The sequence below is a fragment of the Odontesthes bonariensis genome, chromosome 20 (genome assembly GCF_027942865.1).
Source record: "Odontesthes bonariensis isolate fOdoBon6 chromosome 20, fOdoBon6.hap1, whole genome shotgun sequence".
Lineage (NCBI taxonomy): Eukaryota > Metazoa > Chordata > Actinopteri > Atheriniformes > Atherinopsidae > Odontesthes > Odontesthes bonariensis.
In genome coordinates, this window is record NC_134525.1 from 17,609,175 (window position 1) to 17,620,672 (window position 11,498).

An 11,498-nucleotide genomic window follows, 5' to 3' on the forward strand; every position below is an offset into this window, starting at 1 on the left:
AAAAGGGAGGAGGCAAAATTTAATGTTTCTGTAGCTGTTGGTGTAAATCAACTCAGTTACAGTCTGGTAGGAAAAAACACTGGCTTCCTCTGGAAATACCTTTGACTCAAAATCATAAATTGTTGGCACAAAAAGCCCATCAAACTATACACTCTTTGAACTGTTTGTGTGTTTTTGGCTCTGCTCTGCCACCATTCAACCCCTTCAGAAATAAAAGAGCGCAGATGCTTTGAGGCCCAAGAACTTAAACATGTGGTTGAAACAGTCAAGGACTGAAAGATGAGCAAGATCCTTGTCTGAAGTTTTTCTTATCCCTTATGGTTACAGTATAAACCAAACACAAAGCCATTCCCTGACCTTGTTCTAGCTTCTGAACGTCCTCTGTGAGGAAAATACTTCTGCCCTGACCAAAAGCTGTCAGACACATGGGTCACAAGGGCAAACTCGGTGCAGTGAGAGTTTGTGCAAGAAGTTTCCGCAGGAGCCCCTCAATGAGCCTCATACCGCCTCTCTCCTCACACCATATATCAGCCTTCCCCACTGAGGGTGAGTCACCTTCCCCATACCACCTTTGATGTCCTACAGATCCCAAAGTACAATTTGTAATCACTGTTGGACCAAACCGCAGTACGGCCTCATGCAGCTGACTATGTTCTATCAGACAACTTTTTATGGTTTTCTCCACACTTCCCTTATCATAACACCTTCTAATGCACTCTTGCTGCTATGATTGAGTTGCATAGCATTCAGCATAAAAATGTCAAGGGCTTTAGTACTCAAATATGCTGAAGATGGACACAGGAAGAAGGATGGCCACCAAGGGGCTATTACTGAGGCCCGGGTCAGTGTCTTTCTGCTGCCGACAGAATTCATCAGGAAATAATTCTGGTCTGAGAACTATTCAAGGATTCTTTCCTTTGACTTTCAGTCACAAGCCTGTGCAATAAGAATGTTTTGTCAGGAGAACGTGGGGTTAAGAATCATGCAACTGTAGGGTTAGGGTTTATTGCCCTAGAGTTAGGTTTTACTCAACATTCCCCGAATGTGTCTCTTGTAATACACCAGTAGTGATTTTAAAAAAGGTTGGTTTTGTTTACTGTGGTGCAAAGTTCAATGCGGCTGCCATTGATGCAAGAGTTATTTGAACAATATACAACTGGGCTATGATATTTTCTCAGTCCTTTTATGTAAATTTGGAAAGATTTTGCGCTTCTGTCTCATCGGGCTTTTTATTTGTTTCTGTACTAGTTTCTCTGTTTCCTTCTTGAAAAAGCATGTGAAGAGTGCGTGTGCTCAAACTTTAGGGTGACAGGTTTATGTGCCCACGTTATTTATTTCGACCAAAGTAAAAATCATTTCTTTTTGTAGAAGCAATAGAGGAGCACATGTTATTGGGGACTGTCCCGTTAAGCTGTCCTCACCTCTCCCCCTGGCCTGAGTTTGCTCAAGATGCTTTCTAGCTGAGACATCCTTCCTGCAGGAGAAGCCCAGCTGTGATTTATGGACCAACGTGTTGAGAGCGAAACGCAAGGGCATCCGCCGAGAATTATTGATCCCGGGAATCAAGAGAGAGGAAGAAGTAGAGAAATAGAGACAGCAGGTCAGACAGGACACTGATACAGAAAGGAGGGAGTAGAGCTATATGCAGCAGGGGCCATTAGCCTTTTCCCCTTTGCAGGAGAGCCTGGACAATGATGGGTGCTCTCCTGGCGAAAGAGGAGGAGTGGAGCGCAGGAGGGGCTCTAATAGGATAACTCCCCCATTAACCCAGGGGAGCTGCCTTTCAGAGATGCTATCACTGCAAGCACACGTCTCCATCATGCCTGCCACAATGTCGCCATGCAACACAAAAGGGGCTGTATTTGCCTATCATCCAATCAGAGAACATATTATGTAAGTCAGCTCTAATGTCGATGGGGTAAAATAACGCTAAATGTTCATTTTCAGTATTATAAATAAAGAAGCAAAGTAGCAGAGGTGGTAATTGGCTGCAGACGCTCGCTTCGTTTCTGGGTTGACGTCATTCTAATTTTCACTTCATGTTTACAGTTGAAACATCTGCTCGGAGCTGCTGAGCACTTAAGAAATTGTGCCTCGAAACAGGCGAAACGTGCACTTGTTTTCTTAACGTAAACACCATCTCCATGGTGAGACTATAATTTAAAAGGTAACTGACAGTGTTCATAAAACTTCATGTGATGCCACCGCAGTACCCAGTTCAAAATATGATGTAATCAGTGTCTAATTTAGTGTGTTTACTCTTTTGCTCGCATACAGTGCAGCTCCTTTTTTGCCAGATGTAGCAAGTATATAAAGGGGCAACTCTGATTGCATAAAGTGGGAGAGAAAATGAGGCAGAGACGGAAATTGTTAAATCCAATTTACCATATCAGTGTAACATTTGAGACTCACCCTTTTATAAGCAAAAATAATACTATAATACGTCCATATATTTTAAAACTTTTCAAAGCCAGACAGGTTCTTTGGTTCTCCAGTGTAGTACCTGCTTTGATTGAATAATTCCAGCACTTAATGTATGAAGAACGAGAGTCTCCGGACACTGAGTGGATAACCATATGCTGTCACAGTAGACCAGACGCGCCTCATATTGAGAGCTCTGTTGACCTGGGAATTGTGTGGGAGGTGGAGAGCAGGGGCGGAGGGACACCGGGGACTTGTGAGAGTTTTGAGAGGCACAAATCAAGGATTTAACTACTCCAGTGCTCTCCCCTGCTCACAAGGTATAGGCCAACGTTGGCGGCTCACAAAGCACTGACATTTACATTAAAGAAAAGAAGCAAGCAATCACAAAGCACTGGGTGGAGATGATGCTCTTTGAATCACATGTGGGGGAATAAAAAGAGTAAAGAAAAGTGTGAGTGAAACAGATCCAACAAGAGACTCAGAGAAAGGCAGATTTTGCACCACTGCCATGGTTCTTTATTGGGCCACACGTAAAATCAAAGGCAGATGTTCACTCCCTTTGACCAAACCACATCAGCTGTCGCTCCCCTTGTTCCCTCCAGCCTCCCCAATTATTTCTCAAAAGGGACAAACCAAAGCCAGCTATCAGTAAACATGCAGACTCCTCAAATTCCCTAAATGTCAAGTTGTACAGACAACAAGTCAGCCAGCATCTGTTTGTAAAACCGGGAACCCCCGTTTTGGTTCTGACACAAGGTTACAGCTATCACGCAACTTTGGGGGAAGTGTTATTATGGTGAAACATGACAGAAGCTCTCCCTCATCATGAAACAAACCCACCAGTTTGTCAAACAACTGGTGGCTTCTTAGGGAGGCACATTATCATTTGCTCTGTTGAAGTCTTTCTTGTGGTTAAATGTTGGTGCTGCAGGGAAAGAGAAAAACGTTTGTGAATAAGTAGTGCAAACGAACAAAATATAAATCCCCCTTTGTGATTCAAAGTGAACTGAGGCAGCAGTGAGGGTCAAAGGATATTTTACACAATGTGCTCATGCAATGGCCAAACATTTGCAACTTGGAGATGGGCCACACGGAACTAAGACAAACGTGTGCAGATGGCACTCACACATAACTGACAACAGGCTGAAGCAGTTTGATTCGCTGAACCTAAAAATCATGCAGCAAACACCAACACAAACCCAATGTGTTCAAATCCAATTACGAATGTGTAATATTCAAGAGGAGATAGAATGTGTTCACTTCCATTTCTTTGGGTTTCAAGCATAAGAAGAAATAACATTTTAGAGCGCTGCATATTCAGCTCCTCCTTGCCCTAATGGTGCCCAATCAGTTCCACCAGGTCTTTTCCAATGGGGTAGGCGGCCTCTGCCCTGATTACACTGAATTGTGGGTATTTCCTGCCTCTAAGCCTCGCATATGGATTGAGTAAGGCAGTGGCTGAGGGACTACCGTTTCTCTTCCCCACATCTTCCTTTCTTTCTCTCTCGCTCTCTCTCTTCTTTCTTTTTTTTCGACGGAAAAGGAAAACACTTTTGTTTTTTCTGGCTCCGCTGTCAAAATACTGAGCTGGGCTTTGGCTCAGCATCTGCTCGCACATAGCCAAGGAAAATCCCACGAGACAAGTGTGGCTAAATGCAGTTTAATCCACATGATCAGCGTCCGTCTGCGGGGCCCAACCACACCTATTGCTGACCTGTTGCTCTTGAGGCACATTTTAACCAATCACATTGCTCACTTTACGTTAGAGATCTTTTCAGTGCATCCATGTCCTGGTGAAGCTTCGTGTGCTATGATTAGGTCAGTTCCATCACACAGGGTGTGGACCATTTTTATTGCAAAGCTCTTTCTGTCTTTGTTTAGAAAAAGAAGGCAGCACTGATGCTGTGCAAATCTTTTACCACTAACAAGAAAATTATAACATCCTCATGAAATACAACCTTCTGCAGAAGATGCCATGCTAGTTGCTGTAAATGACAATATGCACATAAATGCTTTTAAAGCACATACTCAGCATACCGGCTGTAATTTTTGATATGTATAATGTTTTTATCAGCAAGAACCCTATTCCTGAAAATCTACCAGTTATTGCATTAAAACCACACACATGTAAGGCAAACCTGTAAGGTAATGGTGTTGGTTTAAAGAAAAGGAGTGAGATTTAGGAAGTTGGTTGCGGATGGCACATCAGTGGAATCTTATTATATCCAAGAAGAGTCAATAAGGTAACCCCTCTCTGGTATTCCTTATGACATTTTTAACCTTCAAACACATTATTTCTTCCAAAAGAGGTTTCCAGAAGGTAAGAAGACTCTGCTATGTTGATCATTTAAAAAGGTAACATATCTCCCTGCAATGGTGAAAAGAGCTCATGATGATAAAAATGGAGACAACTGCCAACTTAGGCAAAGTTACTAAGATGGAAAAAAGGGTGTCCCATAAACAAATGACATTGTGAAAGGGGCACTTTTCCTTATGTCATATTAAAAAATAATCTACTGATTAACTGTCCTGAGCAGTTTTGGAGGGCTTCTCCTGGCTACAAATATCCCATGCTGTATGTTATCCCACTGGACTGACTCTTTGTGAGCTGTTATTGTTTAAGATTTTGGCATTTGATACCAGTGCTTAGATGTTTGTATGAAACTTTTTTCTTTCCATTTTTTATTTGGAATGGATATCTCGTTATTTAGAACTCTGCTTCAGAACACTAGTCATACTTTTTCTCAACCATAACTGCTGATGGAGGACATATTGAAGTGCATTTTTCAGCATTCTACAGAGCAGCGGCCGTATTGTATTTGGCAACAGGACAGTCCATACCTCGAGGCCATATCACAAACCAGAGCAATGAATCAAGGTAATTTGGTTGTTACTTGTGCTTCTAGATTTGGATGTCTAGCAAGACAAACATATGAATGCCCACCAATGGCAATTAATTGTTATTTCTGGAATAGTGGCTGAGGGCCGTTTAAAAAGCTTGTCTTTTTATGGTGTAATTTGTGAGCGAAGACCTGTGCAGAAATATTTTTACCATGAATCCAGAATTGAAAATTTATAGAATTGATTTGACCTTGAATGAAAATCATGTCTGTCGTGCACAAACTAGGTGGTAGCCATGATTCTCTAACCATATAACTGACGTATCAAATTTATGTTTGGGATTTTAACGCATAAAAAATGGTTATTTTCCTAAATTCTGCTCGAATCCTCCTGTAATTTACACAAGCTTAGCGGCTGAAATTTTATAGGGGAGGCCGTGCTGAGACCATTACTCTCCTTGGGAAGGCAAAGAAACTGATGTGTCATTTATTGTCCTGCGTGGCTCTAGGATATAAAGTTAATTTCTTGGTCAGTCTTTTTTACATATACAGGCAAGGCTGCCACATGGAAGTGGACATTGTTTATGTTACCCTTGATTGATCGACTGAGGTCGGGAGCAGTTTCGAATGTTAAGCTTTCTGAATTAGTGATATAAGTCACAAGAATTTCAAGGTATACACTGTAAAATAGGAATTTTTGGATGCACTTACAGTTCCATGAGCACATGAGTAGCCCTATGTGGTATTTCACTATCGGTTGTGTGGGATGGCCATGGAGGTAGAAAGGTGGCCATGGCCACCCCTCGCCATCCCTCAGCTCCGCCCCTGCACAAATTGCATAAAATGCTTAATAATCGGATTTTTGCAAAGCATCCACATCGGTTTTGGCTGTGAAAAATAATTTAGTTGTCTCTCTTCTTTATGTGCTTCTCTTTGCTGTCATGTGGCCAACAAAAGAGATAGTGTGACACCTCCTAAATTACTGGTGCAGAGAATATGATTGATTGACTTGTTGTTGGCCTGCCAGGACCACTGGAATGCAACTCATGTGAAAGGTGCCTCCAACAAACACACTGGTGCATAGCTCCTCAGGTTACCTGGCTGACACTCCAGCTATTATAAATTTCACGGTGTGCATACAAAAAGAGGACAGGGAGAGAAAAAAATTAATCTGCAAATTTCTCTGCCCTTTTCCTCTATCAAGAAAATATGTTCAGTACTTTTCTTCAGGTGTAGATTATTTCACTTAGCTTGAAATGTGATAGGAGACTAATATGAAACACCTGACTTCAAAATGTAATGCTGCATTTAATGTAATAAAGTGCATTGTCTGATTGGTTATGGTAATTCTTCATTTAGTCACAATAACCTTAAGCTTGGCCATCTCAAATCCAGGAAATCACTTGAAACAGATGTGGTTTACGGGAGGTTCCAGATAGATCCATGAAAAATGTGTCCCACAGAAGAGGTACCAGCATAAAACTCCGGTCCGAAAACGAGGAGAAGAATATCCCCATGAAGACAAAGCATCGGTGCATTGTTATATTTTACTGCGTGTCATGAATCAAAAATTATAGAGGTGCTGAGAATAAAAAGCATCTGACATTTTTGGCGTGACAGTTCCGCCATTCCCACGTTTAAGTGGCGGTGGGGGCTTTGTGGCGCTAGGCTGAGATCTCCTCGTGTTAAGCACACATCCTGTGAGCTTTGTCCCGTGGCAGTGACCTGATCCAGCAGGAGGAAGCAACCAATCAGGAAGATATTAGATCAGTTCCAGGAAAAATTAATAAAATTCTCTCAAGTCTGCCTCACCTACTGTACTGAGTCTTGAGATTCAGAGGCGTGCACTTTATACGCTTTCATCAGAGCGACTCCATTAAACTCCCCTCTCTCCAGGTTCAAATGATCTATGGGCATTATGATACACTTGTGGAAGGTGTTGTGTTCCTCACAGCTGATGTCCAGACAAGGGTGGTCTGTGCAACCGGATCCTTTGACATCACAGAGAACATGAAAACATGAAACATAGTTATTGATCACAGAGTCCACACTAATCAAATAGCACCCTGGTTTGTTTGAAGTTAAAAATGGTTACAGTGGGTGTTTACCGTTGCACTTCAGGACCCTCCAGCCGCACCCCTCTTAAACATACACAGACAGAAGTGTTATTTGTATTGTTAAATTTACATTAAGTCCATTTTAATTGGATCAACCCACTAAACAGATCTTACAATAATGGGCCTGACAGAGAAAATTGCAATCATCTGTGAAGAGCCTGTGGCGGTATAATGGACAAACCTGATTAATTTAATCTTGTTGCACTGCATTATGGCTGCACTTTATCATTTCAACAGATGGAGCACCAAGAAATTAAAAAATGCTCTCAAGGATATGTGGCACTCTCCATCCACTTGCATCCCTTTATCTGAAGGTGTGCTGGCCGCTGTGCTGAAATGAAGGCTCGGCCTGGAACCTTTGGATGAGTGCATTTTCAACCCCAAATAAGATTATGGGAGCTGTGAATTGATGCAACAAATCATCAGAATTGTCTTGTGATGTTGCGTTGAAGACTGTTAAAAGCTGTCCATCCAGTCATCTTGACCAATTAGTTTGAATATGGAGGCCACAATATGGAGGCCATTTGAGCAAATATGAAAGATGCTTTCATTCAACTAAATCTGGACCACAAAAGCAGCTGTATTCACAGATGGAACTGTTTTTACCTTGAATGCACAGCTTCAGTATAAGTTCCAAAGGTAAAGCATCTTAGCACGCCAAAAGAGAAGTTCATTTTGCCTTTTTTTTATGTTGAAACTAGAATTTTGACCTTTTAGGAAGATGTTTTGTCTGAAACTTCTGCACTAATTTATAGAGCGCATTTTTCAACGTGTGCCAATTATTTTTGATGCCTTATTAAGTTATTTAAATTCACACACAGCCCATGTTGAAGATTTCTTCTGGTGCAGATTTCTACCCGGCAATTTGATTCAAATTATTGTCAAGAACTTGGTGGCTTTTCTCAGTTCTTTAACTGTTTTATGACTGGATTGCGAGCCACTAAATTTCAGCGTCCAACACGAGATATTTTGAGATTTATTCTGCTGGGGAAAAAAAAAAAAAAAAAAAACTAAAAACGATGTCCTCATATAATCATTTAAAAATGATGATGGCTGGAAATACCCATAGGTGGCGTTCTAAATCCTATCCAGAGGGAAGGAAGGACGTGCCCTGCAATTTATTGTAAGAACATAATATTATGTCACACTTCCAAGCTCACTTATATTTGCTTTTTAAAATACACGTAGAGTAGAATAAAAACAGAACTTCTGTGACTTATTACTGAAACACAAAAACAGGTAGCAGTTTTGTCTAAACTTACTCATATTAAATTGATATGAAGTTGTGATAACGTTATACGCGCAAATAAGCAAAAACAACCACCCGTTGACGATTAAAGTGAACCTTAACAGTATGTGAAGTACAGCTTTCCTCGTGCCTGCTACATCTGATACCAGTTGCCAGCGCGCGCCCATACACGCATGCGGATATCTTGTCAATTCAGTGTAACCCTCCGACTCCGCTGCCATGAGAACTTTTTGATTCAGTAATGACAAGCTTTTTGGGTGGATTTTTTTTCGCCCCGTCTCGTCGGTGTCTCACACACACACGCTCTCCAGCCAGCGGGAAGGAACGCAGTCGAGTCTGAAGACCGTGACATTCGTGTTTATGGACAGAGAGACTTGTTGCATGTTGTGACAGCGGTGATACGTGTTATAAGGTAGGGACTTTTTGCGAGCACTTATTTAGCAATTTGTCTTTGACTTGCTGGCACTTCCTTTCCGCTTTGCAGTCTTTACGCATTTGCTTGATTGGTGTGGTTAATTGACAGCGTAATTGAGCTGTTTCCAACATGGGCGGAGACAGCGTGGTTACTTTGAGTAAGACAGCTTCACCACATAGGCTATGTAAGCCGCGGAAGGATCTGTGAGCAGTCATAAATAAAGCTCCCTAAATGAAGGCTTTTCATTCAACTGCCACTCGTTTTTAGATCTTTCAGTAACATATATATGTATATATTATAATGCTTTTTTTTTAGTGATTCTGCACATAAAAAAAAGATGTCAATGAGGTTTTTTTTTCATATATTAAAGCTTTTATTAATGATGGTAGGCATTTACTCTCTTGCATTAAGCATCTTTCCAGCAGTGGCCTCACAGCAACTGATATGGGTCTCAAACATTAGCAAAAAAAGCTGTGAAAAAAAAGGTTAAAACCCAATCTTACGTTCTACCTCATTTTATGACATCTGCGACTCATTTCAGTAACATGTATTGCGTAAATAATGTACTTTCACTCCCAGGAAAAAAAGGTGCAGATAGTACAAGCTGCCTAAGGGACATTTGTCAAAATATCATTTGCCTTAAGTTAACAACAGTTGTTGGTTTTACCCTCATTTATTCTGCCCCAGACTGCAGTCATTTTTGTTTGATTATTTCCTTTTTTTTTTACCGTTCACCGCATTTGACAGTGATGGATAACAGGTTAAAAATGGACATTTTCTCCTCGCTTGGTGTATGTTGGATTGACTCAAGCATGCATGGTGTTCTTCCCTCAGACCAAAGGACCTTGGAAAGATTGTGTTCCCCTCTGCTTTTCCCATTCCATCATGATACAGTTTGTCTTCATTTTCTCCTGGCTTGGAGTCATTTTCATGATATATCGTCGAGGCACATCATCAAGACAGAAGTGTAGGTTATGTCAAAGTTATGCCATCATGATTACAGTCTTTGCAGAGGCAGACCCTCCGCTAGTCCCACAGCACTGAATAAGCATCTCACTGTAAAAATGCTAGTTCCCTGATTCAGTGTTTTTCTTCGTCTTGCACAACGGAATTGTCAAATATAAGTAGTTCTTCACTGTCTAAATGTCAAATCAAGAGGCTGTCAAATTTATAAACCTGGTTTAATGTTATGATGAGGTTTACTACTGAGTATTGGCTCACCTGACTGGAGGCCATGCCAGAAGTGCATGGCTGTAGGGTTACACAAACCATGTGGGGCTGCAGGTACAAGTGGAAAAAGTAGAACAGATTGTTCTCATGATGCTTTGTCGGTCTGTATCAGCTTGCCTCCGATTGTATGTGACTAAATGCATTTATTTATTCGTATTTTAGCCTTTAGTGTTCAGACATGCAGCATTGTACAGTCAAGGAGAGATTTTTGTCCTCAGACCTATTTCCTCACTTGGCCTTGCTCGTGCGTTAATGGTCGAGCATCTATTGTATTTTCTACGAAAAAAGAAAATAATGCAGGTTTGCTGTTGCTGTTTTTACTGACCACGAGTCAAACAGTCCAAAGGCAAGTGGTCAACAAACACAAGAGTCAAAGAGAAGCTCTCATTTGAAAGTGTAGAACCTGGCAAGGATTGGAAGTTTTGCTTGAGATTGATCGGCGATCAGAACCCTTGCGATGGCGTATTCATTCTACAACTTTAATAGCAACTTTGTCTGATGATGCTGCAGTTTAAAAAAAAAAAAAAAAAAAAATGACAGGATTTTATTAGAGCAGAGCGACAGTCTGAAAATGCTCTCTGTAACTGCCCGTTGACCCATTGTCTAAATGCGCTGCTTCTCAGTCAGCATTTCTATGGTGTTTTACAATCTGACAAACAAAAACAGAAAAATATGTTTAAATTTTCAATTTTGTGCATTTTTGTGCTTAATGACTAATCGTTTCAGTCCTGCTACTGTAGTACCACTGTATATTGTTCATGCATACTGTGGTTAAATCCTCATTTTTTTGAAGCCACAGTTTGAAGTTACCTCCCTTGGATTACCTTGCAGAGATGGGAACAAAATCCATCACTGCGCGTGACGTATTTGTAATTTCACATGGTCGAAACATTTCATAGCTGCGTTGTTTTAATGGGAGGATCTAACATCGTCTGAAAGCTATGTTTTATATAGCTTTATATTTTATGGACATTTATAGTTTATTCCACATTGTGGAACATCCTGTGTTGTTTTGTCCCTGTTTTCTTTTTTAGCATATTACGCGTAGCAGGCGACTAACACGAGGTAGAAAAGCAGTAACGTGGAGATTGGTGTTCAGAGCTCTGTCAGTTTCCAAAGTGCGGCTTCACAGCAGGAACACTGCAATGTATCATGTCTTCAGCAATGAATAGAGCAATTTTCACTCACACATGTACTATATTCCCTACTGTAATCTACATGTG